This window comes from Symphalangus syndactylus, chromosome 15 (assembly GCF_028878055.3).
Source record: "Symphalangus syndactylus isolate Jambi chromosome 15, NHGRI_mSymSyn1-v2.1_pri, whole genome shotgun sequence".
Lineage (NCBI taxonomy): Eukaryota > Metazoa > Chordata > Mammalia > Primates > Hylobatidae > Symphalangus > Symphalangus syndactylus.
This window is the reverse complement of record NC_072437.2, coordinates 22,653,428-22,668,700: the sequence shown is the minus strand read 5'-3', so window position 1 is coordinate 22,668,700 and position 15,273 is coordinate 22,653,428. Positions and strand designations below refer to the sequence as shown.

At 47.7% G+C, this 15,273-nt stretch overlaps 1 protein-coding gene across 6 annotated transcripts in view; it reads left to right on the top strand.

Annotated features, from left to right (window-relative positions):
* Positions 1–2,369: 2,369 nt before the first annotated feature.
* FARP1 (FERM, ARH/RhoGEF and pleckstrin domain protein 1) overlaps positions 2,370–15,273 on the top strand; it is a 317,789-nt gene continuing 304,885 nt past the window's right edge. For 2 of the 6 annotated variants that reach the window (XM_063618951.1, XM_063618948.1), the window contains exon 1: positions 2,706–2,872. The gene's annotated coding sequence lies outside the window, so the exon portion shown is untranslated. Of the gene's footprint in view, positions 2,388–2,705; positions 2,873–3,169; positions 3,587–15,273 lie in introns of those variants that run through there. The other 4 variants (XM_063618950.1, XM_055245247.2, XM_063618946.1 and 1 more) reach the window with 4 other exon arrangements.

Here is a 15,273-nt window from a genome sequence, read left to right as displayed (position 1 = left end):
AAGTTTTTCGGAAGTTGATTTTCCAGGTTCAGGATTTTTGAGGCCAGGTACCCCTGGCTTTTCAGGGAGAGGAATTTAAAAAGTGCTTTCTGGCCAGGCACGATGGCCTTATGCCTGTAATCCCAGAACTTTGGAAGGCCAAGGCAGGGGGATCACTTGAGCCTAGGAGTTCGAAGCTGCAGTGAGCTATGTTTGTGCCACTGCACTCCAGCCTGGGCAACAGAGCAAGACTCTTTTTTTTTTTTTCCTTTCTTGAGACGGAGTCTCGCTCTGTCGCCCAGGATGGAATGCAGTGGCATGATCTCGGCTCACTGCACGCTCCGCCTCCCAGGTTCATGCCATTCTCCTGCCTCAGCCTTCCGAGTAGATAGGACTACAGGTGCCAGCCACCACACCCGGCTAATTTTTTGTATTTTTAGTAGAGATGGGGTTTCACTGTGTTAGCCAGGATGGTCTTGATATCCTGACCTCGTGATCTGCCTGCCTCGGCCTCCCAAAGTGCTGGGATTACAGGCTTGAGCCACAGCGCCCGGCCAAGACTCTCTCTTAAAAGAAACAGTACTTTCTATTAGGTTAGGTACCAACTGCAGAATGTTGGTGAGAGCTGGAAGGAAACGTAGGAAGTTCTCTAGTGTGACCCCACCGCTTTATAGCCTCTCTAACTAGATTCCCAGAACTGTCCCTTCTCCCCTCTCTTTTCCCCCATTAACTCTCTCCCCATGGGCTCCTGCCCCTCAGCCTGCAAACCTCAGATTGGCTCCTTTAAAAGCCACCTTCACAAATGTTGATAATGTTGAGATAAGACAGCATGGGATATTATGTATTATCATATTGATTAATATGATCAATATATTATGTGTTATGATCATAAAGTTTTAAGATCACAACTAAATCTAATTCTAGACATACAAAGACTATGAAAGAAATGCTGTAACATGTAGAAAATGTCGGTCTTGCAAAGAGGGTGACTGGGAAAATGTCACTTTTCTAATTTTCTGTGCTATGATTTTTTGCTTTTATTATTTTTATGATTTTTTTTGAGATGGAGTCTCACTTTGTTGCCCAGGCTGGAGTGCAATGGCATGATCTCGGCTCACTGCAACCTCTGCCTCCCAGGTTCAAGCAATTCTCATGCCTCAGCCTCCCGAGTAGCTGGAACCACAGGCGCGCACCACCACGCCCAGCTAATTTCTGTATTTTCAGTAGAGATGAGGTTTCCCCATGTTGGCCAGGCTGGTTTACGAATTCCTGACCTCAGGAGATCCGCCTGCCTCAGCCTCCCAAAGTATTGGGATTACAGGAGTGAGCCACTGCGCCAGGCCTAATTTTTTCCTTTTAGTTGGGAGGTATGACACAGCACTTTGCTACTAAGTGTAGTCCTTGGACTAGCAAGTAACACCTGAGAGCTTGTTAGAAACAGTCTCGGACTTACTGAATCAGAATCTGCATTGCAACAAGATTCCCTGGTGATTCAGGTATACATTAGAGTTTAAAAAGCAGCCTACAGCAACTGTTCTCAAACCTGGCTACACATTGGAATCACCCGCGGAACTTTACTGATGCTGATGCCTGGGTTAGAATCTTTATATATTTGGCTGGGGTGCAACCAGGGTGTTGTTTTTTAATTGCAGATGATTCCATGAGTTTGAGACCCACTGTCCTAACACCGTGATCCTCCAAGTGTGATCCCAGGACCAGAGCAACATCACTATCTGGGAATTTGTTAGAAATGCAAACTCTCAGGCCCCACCCCAAACCTACTGAATCGGCAGCTCTGGGGATGGAGCCTGACAGTCCTTTAGCCCTGCAGGCGATTCAGATGCTTGCTAAGGTTTCATTAGGTAGGTCGGGGATGCGGCCCAAGAATGTTCATTTCTTGACGTTTCCAGGGGCTGCTGGTGGTGGTCGTGGTCTGAGAACCACACTTAGAGAATCACGAGCAGAAAAAAATCTGATCTGTGACACACAGCGGTTGGGCTGACGGAGCAAAGCCTCAAACCCACCATTTCTTCTCTTCAACCACAGACCACCAAATCTGCAAGTATTACATCTCTGTTCCTCCCTAGGAGCTGCCCACAAGCACCCCCTACTTCCAAGACCCCTGTTCCTGTCTCAACCCGCCCTTCTATCAGGGTCCCTACACTCCACTTCTGCCCAGCTCCTGTCCAGCTGTGAGTTCACTTGAGGCCTCTCCCGTGAAATTGCCCTCTCGGTCTGAGGTCAGGGAACTCCTGTAAGACGCAAAAGTCCCAGGGTTCTGAGCCAGTGGCCTCCAAAGGCCGGAATCCGCTAGCCCCAGGTCTGGCAGGGCGTCACTTGCTGCGCCCTAGGCCTCTTCCCGCCACGCTTAGAAAGAGGGACTGGAGGCTCAGAAGGGGGTAGAGAAGGTAACGCGGCAGCTGCTGGGTGGGGACGGTGACTGTGCCCCTAGATCGCTGCCTCCTGGGTCCTGAATCTTGCTCCCCGGTCCGTAGAGTTCCCGAAACCCCGAAGGCACTCAAGCATCGCAAGCCACCCCTAACCTCCCCCACGCCATTCCCCAAGGGCACTGTCCCCCGAGGCTGGGCGGGCGGGAAATGTCATGGAATTCGCTCGGGCGGAGGGCGCTGCGCCAGGACGTGGGCCGGCGCGGGGTGGCCGCCGCTCCCCCAAGCTTAAGTCCCGCGCAGCCCGGGGTGGTGCCGGAAGCCCGTGCCTGTGGCTCCGGGGGAGGGGAGGGCTCGGTGGGTCCCTTAAGACGGTCCTCCCCGCGCGACGTCGCAGGCGAAGCAGCCCCAGGCAGGACCTCAAAAAGCGACCTGCAGAGTCCGAGCCCCTGACCGCCCGCCTGCCGCTCCCGGCTTCGCCGTGCACACGTCTCCCGCTCTCCCCGGTTCGTTTTTCGCCACAGCGGCCGGATTCGCGTCTCGCCGGTGATGCTCCTCGCGCCCGTTTCTTTAGCGCCGCGCGCAGCCCGGCCCTGGCCGGAAGCCCAAGAGAGGCGCAGATCCCCGGCGGCGCGCTGGGCTCGGGAGGCCCCTGGGCGCACCTGCCCGGGCAGAGCGGGGCGGGCGCAGGGCGCGGGCCCGGACGCTGGAGGGGGCTGTGGCTCTCCCGCGTCCCCGCTGCTAGAGCTGCGCGGCGCCCGCCTCCCCCCGCCGAGGGGCCGGCCCAGACCCGGGGAGGGGCGGTGGCCACCGCACTTCCCGCTCGCCGGCCTCAGAGGCGGCGGCTCAGGCGCGGGCGCAGCGGTGCGGGCGCTCGGCTGGGGCGCGGGGCGGGGACGCGGCCGCCTCCCGCTTTGCGCCGCTCCTCCCTGCGCCAGTGGCGCTGGCCCCGGCGTCGAGGCGGCCATGGCGACCCGGAGCCCGCTCCCCACCCACCCCGCCTGCTCCGCCCTCCCCTCCGCCCCGCGCCACCTTTGATGGCTCGGACCTCAGCCGGCCACCGCCAGCCCCGCTCGCGCGCTCGCGCCCGCGCCGCCGCCGCCGCCCGCGTGTATTAATAGCCGGCGCCGCCGCGCCCTCGGCCGCCGGGGGCTTGGGAGCCGCTGATCCCGGAGCCCGAGCCGGGAGAGGGAGCCGCCGCAGCCGCCGGCGCTGTGGAGGTAGGAGGCGCGCGGTGAACAATGACCGCGGCGGGAGGGCGGGGGCCGGCAGGGTCCGGGTCGCGGGCGGCAACTTGTGCGAGTCCAGGCTGCCGCAGCGCACGGCCGGGGCTGCGGGCGAAGGTGGGCGCGTGGTCCCCGAGGTCCTGCCTCGCGCAGTCGGGCGGCGGGCCGGGCCCGGGCAGCCCCGGCCACCATCGCAGGAGCTTGGGGGCCTCGGAGCTCCGCGCTGCCCGCTGCGCCCCTCTCCCCTCACCTCCGCCGACCGCGGGCTGCGGGGCTCTGCGCCGGTCCCCGCTCTCCCCACCGACCCCCGGCGCCCTTCCCCCGCTTCCTTCCGTCCTACTCGCCCGCTGACAGCGCCGGACGCCGCTTCCGGACCTCGGGCCGCAATCTCGGCCCCCTGAGGCCGGTTGCGGGCCGGTGAGGTGGCCGCTGGCGCGGATGCCACCGCGCCGCCGGGTGCCCGCCGCTCGCCCACTCGCGGCGCGAGGTTCCCGGCGGGTGACAAAGAGGAACACACCCTCTGCCCAAGTTAGATTTGTGTCTGTCTTTACTGTCTGCCTTTATACAGGGCAAAGTTTTTTTATTTTATTTTTTATTTTTTAAAGCAAAGGACAGTTTGTTTTGCGGCGAGCATTTCCAAACAACTTCTGATTGTGGTTTTACGATTCAAGTTCCGGAAACTTTAGCTGTGTGATCCGGCTGGAACCCGGAGACTGTGTGTGTGTGTGTGTGTGTGTGTGTGTGTGTGTTTTATTTGAGGGGGGAAATATGAGTTCCCTGTAATGAGTCTGGATCGCGTTTGTGGCAGCTGGAGACCAGCGGCTGTTGGGGATCGAGTAGGGTTCCCCAGAAAGGAGGGAGCTGAGGCTCACAAAGAAGCGAGGCCCTGGTATCTGATCAGCTCGTGGAGACGTGGGAGAGCCTGCTTCTCATCTGGAACAGTTTAGCAGCCTCGGCCTCCCTGTCTCTCCCAGCCCTGGGGAGTACCGGTGGCCTCTGGCCGTTTCATTTTATTGTTGTTAAGGCCGTTCTCCTTGTCAGTTTACCAGGTTTGACCGCCCAGCCCTGGTCTCTGCGTGGAAACCCCCGGTGGCCCCTCTCCTTCCAGTAGGCAGCATCTTCTGAGCCAAACCCTGGCCTAGCACTGGATTCTGTTTAATGTGCTTTGCACGTGGTGACTTGCGGAGCCCATTTCAGAACATCCTCCAGCATTGTCTTGCTTTTCTTATTCAGTCTGAACAAGGGGAGGATAAAGAAATATCTTTCTGGTCCTGAAAGCTTTGGGGAGAGTTGCCTTAAAAATTGGCTTCGTTGTTCCGGAGACTTTAGTAGGGCCCTGATTCATCCTATCTTTGGCTTTCTCCCTCCTTCCAGTGTTCTTGTAGGGAGTTTATTCTCAGTCTTTCGGATGGGTTGGTCTCCAGGATGTGACAGTTTATGACAGTGGGTACAACTAGCACATGGCTCACTTTATATTCCTGCAGCATCGTTCTGCAGCAAGGCATCAATATTGGAGTCTCTCCAAGCACAACGAAGCGTTTGTGTTTTTAGAATGTCTGGCTAATAGATCTGCTTCTGGGTAAAATAAATAGAAGCATTATTGGGCAATGACTGCTTTACTGAGGGAATTGTTGGTGGAGACAGTGAGTAGATGCCTTCCCAGCCCAGCGCCTCCCAGAATCTCTTACTTGTTTCTTTTATGTGAATGGGAAACTAGAAATACTTGGTGTGGAGGTAGCTGTGCCTCCTAGGGGCAGGGATTCTGTGGTGCACCTACCCCGCCCCCCGTTATTTGGGGTGTGGTGTTTCATTGAGAAGTTCTGTCGCTGTGGGAATCCTTTTGAAGTTTGGTTTGTAATGCCCCCTTTTACATTGATATTCTCTTTCTTTGATACAGGGATGGATTTATTCCTTGGTTCATAATAGAATGCTAACTTTACTCTGTAGCCAGACTTATCAAAGAAGTTCTTAAAATAATTATCCTGGACAAGTTTCTTACTGGGTTATTGCATTCACCTCAGAATTATCCTGAGTTTGCAGGGAACCTGGAGGAATGTTTTTGTTTCACTTTTCATTAAAGAAACTGTCCAAGGGGGCTGGGCATGGTGGCTCACACCTGTAATCCCAGCACTTTGGGACACTGAGGCGAATCACTTGAGATCAGGATTTCCCAGCCTGGCTAATATGGTGAAACCCTGTCCCTACTAAAAATACAAAAATTAGCCAGGCGTGGTAGCAGGTGCCTGTAATCCCAGCTGCTCAGGAGGCTGAGGCAGGAGAATCGCCTGAACCCAGGAGGCGGAGGGTGTAGTGAGTTGAGATCGGGCCACTGCACTCCAGCCTGGGCAACAGAGTGAGACTTTGTCTCAAAAAAGGAAAAAAAAGAAAAAGAGAAAAAAGGAACTGCCCAAGGAAATTGTTTCGTTTTGTTTTGTTTTTTTTTGGTTAAAGATACAAATGATAGCATTGAAAGGGTTAGTTTTTTTAAACAGTGAAGCTTATGCTCATTTAATTTATTGAACACCTAAGAGCTTAATTCATTTGGAAAATTGTATATATTTATGAGGAGGATGTCACAACTCTTTTCATCCTGGAGGGGATTAGAGAATACTAGAGAAAGGATAAAAGGCTGGTTTCTGCAGGCAGAATATGCTTAGGAAAAATGGCATTGTGATTTTCCCAGAGGATAAGAGAAACTCTATGGATCTGTAAGTACTGTACTTGCGTGATTTTTTTTTTTTTTTTTTTTTTTGAGATGGAGTTTTGCTCTTGTTTCCCAGGCTGGAGTGCAATGGCGCAATCTCGGCTCACTGCAACCTCTGCCTCCCAGGTTCAAGCGATTCTCCTGCCTCAGCCTCCCCAGTAGCTGGGATTACAGGCATTTGCCGCCATGCCCAACTAATTTTCTATTTTTAGTAGAGACGGGGTTTCTCCATGTTGGTCAGGCTGATCTTGAACTCCTGACCTCAGGTGATTTGCCCGCCTCGGCCTCTCAAAGTGCTGGGATACAGGCGTGAGTCACGGAGCCTGGCCTTGCCTGATGTTTTGATAGCATGGTGGACTGGACATTTTAAAGAAGCCCTTTGTAACTGGCCTTGCTTATTGCAGATAACTGCTTAGTGTTTTTGAGAAATGCACTTTCCTCACCAGCTGAAGGTGCTACAGATAGGAGGGGCAGGTATAATCCTGTAATGCAGGTGCTAGAGTCTTTCTACCTTGGAAGTACAGGCATTCCCTGTATTGGTTACCATTTGCCTGGGAGGGGAGGGTGTGGGGTTTTAGGCTCTTGTGGCAGTCTCTCCTATTGTTTGGTGCTTTTGATTGAAAGGAGCCTCCCCAAGCTGGCTATTGAGTGGGAAGCAGCGGATCAACTTATTTTCTTGCCTTTTAGTGTCAGAGTTTATTCTGTGGTGGTACTGGGTCGCAGTCCTTTCTCTCCGTTTCACTCATGGCGACTTAGGTAGGCTGTTACCTCCTTAACCACTTCCACATGTCCAGGAAGATCAGAGCCAAACGGTTTTCATTCAAATTATTTGAAATGCTGATTTCTCCAGTCTGTTCTGCCAAATGCAGCCTTTGTTTTTAATCAAGAAGCCCCCAGAAAACGTATATTTAAAACTGGCGAAACTTTTTATAGGATGCCCTTGCCCTGGTTTGAATTAGTTAAAAATGTTTGGCCAAGTGGATACTTTGAGCAAAAGTGGATAATTGATACATTACTAAAATATCATGCTCGAAGATTTTGATACTAATCCAGCGAGACTGAAACTGAGGCATGCTCAGTGCTGCCTGCAAACTATTAACTCAGATTGTAAGTTTTCTTAGTTTAATGTGGGATGGAAATTATGGACAAACTTCAAGACTTGCAATTAATGTGGGAATTCATCATTTACACTGAATGAATTTCATATGTAAAACTGTCATACTTGTTCATACATTTTAAAAAAAGAGCCTCAGGCCACACTAGACTGCCTTTAACTGTCAATTACGATAATAACCTCTGACCACAAGAGTAACTTCACTTTATGTGCAGACTTTTGACGAAATGCTTTGCATAAATTTATTGTCAATTAGAAGACTTAAAAATCCAGTATTATGATGACTTTCAGTTTTTGTTCTTGTTCATTCAGGATCTAGTATAGTATCTGAATATAGCAAAGCCTTGGTAAATCCTTGTGTTCTGTTTTCTTTTTTAAAAAGGGTCTCTGTCACCCAGGCTGGAGTGCAATGGGGATCATGGCTCACTGCCGCCTTTACCTCTTCGGCTCAAGGAATCCTTCCATCTCGGTCTCCCGAGTAGCTGTGACTACGGACGCATGCCATCACACCCAGCTAATTTTTTCTTTAAAAAATTTTTCTTAGAGAGTCTCACCACTATATTGCCTAGTCTGGTAAATCCTTGTTGAATGAATAATAAATCCAGTTTTTACCATCCCTTCAAATTAGTCTTTAGGGTTTTTAAAGGAAACTTGTTATTAGAATTGATAGATTGCAGTTCTGGCAGTTTGATATTTGATTTTGTTTTCATTTCATTCTAATTTAGCAATTTAATCCTTAAAGCTGAGTCAGATTTTAAAAAGACAGAGGTTCCTTTTAAAAAAAAGACAGTAAGGTGCGGTGGCTCACGCCTGTAACCCCAGCACTTTGGGAGGCCAAGGCGGGCGGATCATCTGAGGTCGGGAGCTCAAGACCAGCCTGACCAACATGGATAAACCCCGTCTCTCCTAAAAATACAAAATTAGCCAGGCGTGGTGGTGCATGACTGTAATTCCAGCTACACGGGAGGCTGAGGCAGGCGGAGGTTGTGGTGAGCTGAGATTAGGCCATTGTACTCCAGCCTGGGCAACAAAAGTGAAACTGTTTGAAGAAAACACAAGACAATAAAAGCATGAAGAAAGTAAAACAAACTTGAAATCCTACCACCTGTTACTGACTCCTGCCTTAGCATTTTGGCATCTGTTCTTTTATATAGCCTTCTCATTTCTTAACCTGCCCGAAATTTGACAGAATTGTTTTATATGGTACTTGTCTGTAAATTTAATATGCTCACCATTCCTTTTTGTACTTTGAAGCTTCTGGGATACATTTTCCTTCTTCCTGAGATAAATCTTTTAGAAATTCTGTTAGCATCTGTTGGTGGTAACTCCAGTTTTTGCATGTCTTAGATACCTTTGTTCTTGAATGGTAAATTTATCTGGGTGTGCAATTCTGTATTGTTCCTCTATTAATCAGCTGTGTTCTGGTCCCATTGCTGTTGCTGTCTAATTATTTGTAAGTAGTCTGTCTTTTCTCTCTGGCTGCTTTTAAGATGCTTTGGTGTTCTGCAGTCTGGCTATGACATGTCTAGGTATTTCTTCTCTCTTGTACTTTTTTTTTGAGTCAGGTTCTCACTCCCATTGCCCAGGCTGGAGTGCAGTGGCGTGATCTCAGCTCACTGCAGCCTCAACTTCCTGGGCTCAAGTGATCCCTCACGTCAGCCTCCCAAGTAGCTGGGACTACAGGCAAGCACCACAACACCTGGCTGATTTTTTGTGTTTTTACTAGAGATGGGGGTTTTGCCATGTTGCCCAGGCTAGTCTTGAACTGCTGGGCTCAAGTGAACCTCCTGCCTCGGCCTCCCAAAGTGCTGGGATTACAGGCATGAACCACCATGCCTGTCTCTACTTTTATTCCTCTCTCTCTTCTTCCTTCTTCTCCTCCCCCTCTCTTCTGCTCCTCTTCCCTGCTCCCTTGCTACTGTCTTTCCCATCCTCTTTATTAATTTTCTGTTGCTCAGCAGTATTTCAGTGGCTGGATATGCTATGACTTGCATATCCCCTCCCCTTTGGCCATTCAAGTTGTTTTCAGTGTTGGCTATCATGAATACAGCTGCTGTGAACGTTTGTGAACAAATCTTTGTGTAGAGATATGTCTTTATTTTTCCTGCTAGGTCTTTCTTAACTGTGTACATAACTTTATAATAAGCTATTTGTAAGAAAGCATTGGCACCATTTTATATTCCCACCAGTGATGTATGAGACTTCTAGTTACTTCAGTCTTGATCAACACTTGAAATAGTCTTTCCTTTTAGCCATTCCAGTGGCTATGTAGCGATATCTCACTGTGGTTTTGTTTTATATTTTCCTGATAACTAATGAAACGTTTTCATGTACTTATTGACCATTTGTATATCTGTTTTTGTGAGTATCTGTTAGATATTTACTTTTTTTTTTTTTTTTTTTGAGATGGAGTCTTGCTCTGTTGCCCAGGCTGGAGTGCAGTGGCGCGATCTTGGCTCACTGCAAGCTCAGCCTCCTGGGTTTACGCCATTCTTCTGCCTCAGCCTCCCGAGTAGCTGGGACTACAGGTGCCCGCCACCACGCCCGGCTAATTTTTTGTTTTTAGTAGAGACGGGGTTTCACCATGTTAGCCAGGATGGTCTCGATCTCCTGACCTTGTGATCCGCCCGCCTTGGCCTCTCAAAGTGCTGGGGTTACAGGCTTGAGCCACCGCGCCCGGCCAAATATTTACTTTTTTGAGACGGAGTCTCACTTTGTCACCCAGACTGGAGTTGCAGTGACACAATCTTGGCGCACTGCAATCTCCGCCTCCCAGGTTCGAGTGATTCTTCTGCCTCAGCCTGCTGAGTAGCTGAGATTATAGGCATGCCCCATGCTATTTTTTGTATTTTCGGTAGAGAATACAAATCACCATGTTGGCCAAGCTGGTCTCAAGCTCCTGACCTCAACTGATCTGCCTGTCTCGGCTTCCCAAAGTGCTGGGATTACAGGTGTGAGTCACTGTGCCTGGCAGATCTTTACTGTTTTTAATTGTTTTGTTTAGATTGTTTTATATAGCTTATATTTAGTATTCTTGATATACAGTAAACTGCACATTCTTAATGTCTTCTTATAGTTCTAGGAGTTCTTCATGTATTTTGTGTATAAATCCTTTGTAAAGATCTATATAGTATGAATATTTTCACCCAACCTATTTTTGCCTTTTCATTTTTTAAATCTCTTTTGAAAGGCAAAAGTTATTAGGAAAACACTTTACATGTTCTAGTTATTGAACTTATTTAACGTCAGGAAATATATTCAGTGTTGGAAAAATAGCACATTTCTTGTCTGTAAGACGAGAAAAAGAGCATATTGCTCCTTTCAAGAGGTCAGGCTCTATTTACTGGATGGTGATGGAACAGTTTTGTTCTTATCTAACTAAAACTGAGTTGGAAAAAACCTAAAGATGAAGAAAAAAACTGCCTGCTTAATTTGAAAATATAAGCAAATAAGTGTTTAAGATTATGATCAAATAAATAGATTTTTAAAGTCCCAAATTGAGTTGTGTTTGTTCTTTGGCACACAGAAGGATTATGGGAAAAAATGTTTTTGAAATGAATGAAAAATGAGTGCCTTGGGCAAAAGCAAGTTGTAGCATTCTAAAAAGAGGTTAGTGTGGCAGATACACAGCTCTGCAGTCTTGCTTTCTGCAGTTTCAGTTACCCACGGTCAACCACAGTCTGAGTAAACAATTCACAGGTCTTTTTTTTTTTTTTTTTTTTTTTTTTTTTTTTTTTTGAGACGGAGTCTCGCTCTGTCGCCCAGGCTGGAGTGCAGTGGCGCAATCTCTGCTCACTGCAAGCTCCACCTCCCGGGTTCACGCCATTCTCCTGCCTCAGCCTCTCCGCGTAGCTGGGACTACAGGCGCCCGCCACCACGCCCGGCTAATTTTTTGTATTTTTAGTAGAGACGGGGTTTCACCGTGGTCTCGATCTCCTGACCTTGTGATCCGCCCGCCTCGGCCTCCCAAAGTGCTGGGATTACAAGCGTGAGCCACCGCGCCCGGCCAACAATTCACAGGTCTTAAACGGTGTGCTGTTATGAGTAGCTCGATGAAATCTCGTAGCGTCCCACTCTGTCCCTTCTTCATTATGAGAAGGTGAGTACAGTGCATTAAGGTATTTTGAGAGATCACATTCACGTAACTTTTATTACAGTGTATTGTCACTCTGTTTTATTACTAGTTATTGTTAATCTTACTGTGCCTAATGCATATGTTCAGGTTTACCACAGGTATGTAAGTACAGGGGAACAGAGAGTGTATGTAGGGTTCAGCGCCATCTGCGGTTTTTAGGCATCCACTGGGGGTCTTGGAATGTAAACCATCTGGAGAGGGGGACATTAGTTTCTCTGTTTTGGTAGTAATTGTATCTTTTCATCAGTGTATTCTCCTTAGTTTCTGGGCCAAAGAACAAGTATTGTAAGGTCAGGAAGTATGTTTCCCTAATTTTTGGTTTTCTTGCCCATAGAAGCTCGATGATAAACACTGGTTGATTTGAACTAAAATTTGTGAAATGTACACTCTCTATGACATTTTAGAATAAGGAAGGCACAGGATGATATCAAAGGTGACAAGAATTTGGAGTATAGGTGTTGAAGCCAGACAAACCTGCCCTTATATATCTTCCATCTTTTTTTTTTTTTTTTTTCGAGATGGGGTCTCGCTCTGTCACCCAGGCTGGAGTGCAGTGGCGGGATCTTGGTTCACTGCAACCTCCGCCTCCTGGGTTCAAGCAATTCTCCTGCCTCAGCATCCCACATAGCTGGGATTACAGGTGCACGCCACCACGCCTGGCTAATTTTTGTATTTTTAGTAGAGACCATGTTGGCCAGGTTGGTCTGAAGCTCCTGACTTCAGGTGATCTGCCTGCCTTGGCTTCCCAAAGCGCTGGGAGTGCAGGTGTGAGCCACCGCGCCTGGCCATATCTTCCATCTTTGATGTTGGACAAATTATCAATGCTCTTTCCCTAAAACCTCAAGGGGACATTTAAGAGTACATTTATCTGCAAGTGGCAGAATGTCTGACTAATAGCAGTTTCAGCCATCAAATACTGAGTTGCTTCAAGTAATAAAGGGGCTCCCAGTTCATGTCTCAGCCCCAAATATCACCAAGGACCCAGACGCATTCTGTCCTTCGCTGCTGCCCCTTGGCATATTGATTTGTGCACTTGGGCTTGTTGGCCATGGTTAATTAGACTGCTGCAGCCTAATTAGTCATTATGCCTAATGGACGTTGCAGCTCCAAGCTTCATACTGTCACACATATGTTGTTACCAGGTCCGTAGCAGCACAGGCTTCTCATTCAGCAAAATTTTTCCCAGAAGGCTCCAGCATCTGGGAGGTCTTTGAAGAGGATTCTGGGGAATGTTTGTGTGCTCTTAAAAGGAGACCCAAAGACTAGATGTGATGCCTGTAATCACAGCAGCCATGTTGTTACTAGACCTGAAGCAGGCAAGAGGGTGACAGAGCTGAAAGGTGGAACCAGAGTCCGTAAATGCATCATTGAGTCATTTAGATCTTCTGCACCTGGAGTTTAGCAGGCCAAATACTAATCTGTTTTAGGATACCAGATAATACGTGAATTTACTTTCTCGTCCTACTTGAGTTGGGGTTTTCGGTTATTGCCATCTAAAGCATCATGACTGATATATTAATTGGGAGATTTTATCTTTCATCTGTTATTTAATATTATCTATGAGAAAACTGATTTCTACCTGTTATGTGGAAAGTGACTTAAAGTCATATCAAATCACTGTTAGAGATGATCTCTTTATAAGGACTTTAGATGTTTGATAATGTGTGCAAGTCATGCAACTGAGTCTACGTGAATTTCACCTCCTTTTAAGCTGGCCTTGCAGGGCATCTGCTTGGAATCTACCATTTGGCAGTTTGGGTCACAGAACATACTTGAGAGTATTGCTTCATTTCTTCAGAAAAAAAAATGATGGAAATGCCAGCCATTTCTGTCAATCTAGAATAGCATCTATCTGCACATTTAATATTGTTAGGAACTTTGTGAGGAACCTATTAATCAGGGGTTTGTGATCTTCCTTTGTAGTCTTACTGGAGTTTTTGGTTCTCTAACATCAGGTGCTAGCAGGGGCCAAGATAGATCTAAGTGGAGTGAGCTGTTTGGAAATATCAGGATATGGGGAAACCAGAGATATTCTAAATGAGACAAACATGTTAGTGAATCTGTGAAGAAAAGTGATGTAATAATAACCTTAAAATATATATATATATTTATTTTGAGACAGACACTTGCTTTGTTGCTCAGGCTGGAGTGCAGTGGCGCAATCTTGGCTCACTGCAACCTCCGACTCCTGGGTTCAAGTGATTCTCCTGCCTCAGCGTCTCGAATAGCTGGAATTACAGGTGCCCGTCACCACGCCTGGTGAATTTTTGTATTTTTAGTAGAGACGGGCTTTCTTCATTTTGGCCAGGCTGGTTTCAACTCCTGACCTTAGGTGATCCACCTGCCTCAGCCTCTCAAAGTGCTGGGATTACAGGTGCGAGCCACCATGCCTGTCCTTCTTTGAGTTTTAATGCGTAGATTTGTGTAACCAACTCCACAGTCAGGATATAGGACATTTCTGTCAATTTAGAACATTCCCTTGTGCTGCACCCCCAGTCCCTGCTAACCACCCGTCTTTGCTCTGTCACTAACTATAGTCTGGTCTTTTCCAGTATGTCATATAAATGGAATCTTAGTGTTTGTAACCTTTTGAGACTGGCCTCTTTCATTCAGCCTAATGTCTTTGTGATTCCAATAGCTCACTCACTTTTGCTGTCTGGTTAGTATTCCATCATATGGATGTACCACAGTGTGTTTATCCATTCACTTACTGAAGAACAGTTGACTTGTGTCCAGTTTGGAGCAATTATGAATAGAGTTGCTATAAACTCTCACATACAGGTTTTGATACGGATGAAGTTTGATTTCTCATGGAAAAATAGCTAGAAGTGAAATCCTTACCAGCACTTGGTATGGTCAGTATTTTTTATTTTAGCCATTTTAATAGGTGTGTAGTGGTATCTTATGATGGTTATATACTTTTTTAACCAAAAAAATACAGAGAAAAACATCTTTAAGAAGGGCTTACCTGAAGATGTGACTAAATTTCCTGGACTCTCTGGCAGAGAAAGACTGGAGGAGGTTTGTTGGCTGCCTGCGTTTTGAAGGAGTGGATTGGAAAGAGCAATTTGTGTCTAAAATCTCGAGGCCCAGAATGGAACAGTGCCAGCGGGAATAAATAAGATGTCAGTCCTGTAGGTGCTTATCTCAAAGACCTGATGGGGCATGTAGGTTTAATTCCAGTAACTATTTTGTTAGTTCTCTATGTGAATATACAGGGATAATCATTCAAAAATAAAATTACCGAAGCAACTACAAGGCCCCGTGGAGGTGGAGAGAAGAATGCAGGCATTAGGGCATGGCTTCGTTATCTATCGCTGCATGACACATTACCCCCAAAGTTGAGTGGCTTGAAACAACGATAGAGATTGATTATCTTTTGCAGTTTCTGTGGGTTAGGACTTTGGAAATGGCTTCAATGAACAGTTCTGGCATGGAGGTTTGCGATAAAGATGTCAGCTAGGAGCTGGGCGTGGTGGCACATACCTGTAGTCTCAGCTACTCAGGAGGCTGAGGGGAGAGGATCGCTGGAGCCCAGGAGTTCCCAGCCTCAGCAGCATAGCAAGACCCCATCTCTATTTTTTGAAAAAGTCAACTGGGGCCGGGCGTGATGGCTCACGCCTGTAATCCCAGCACTTTGAGAGGCCAAGGTGGGCAGATCACCTGAGGTTGGGAGTTCGAGACCAGCCTGACCAACATGGAGAAACCCCATCTCTACTATAAAAATA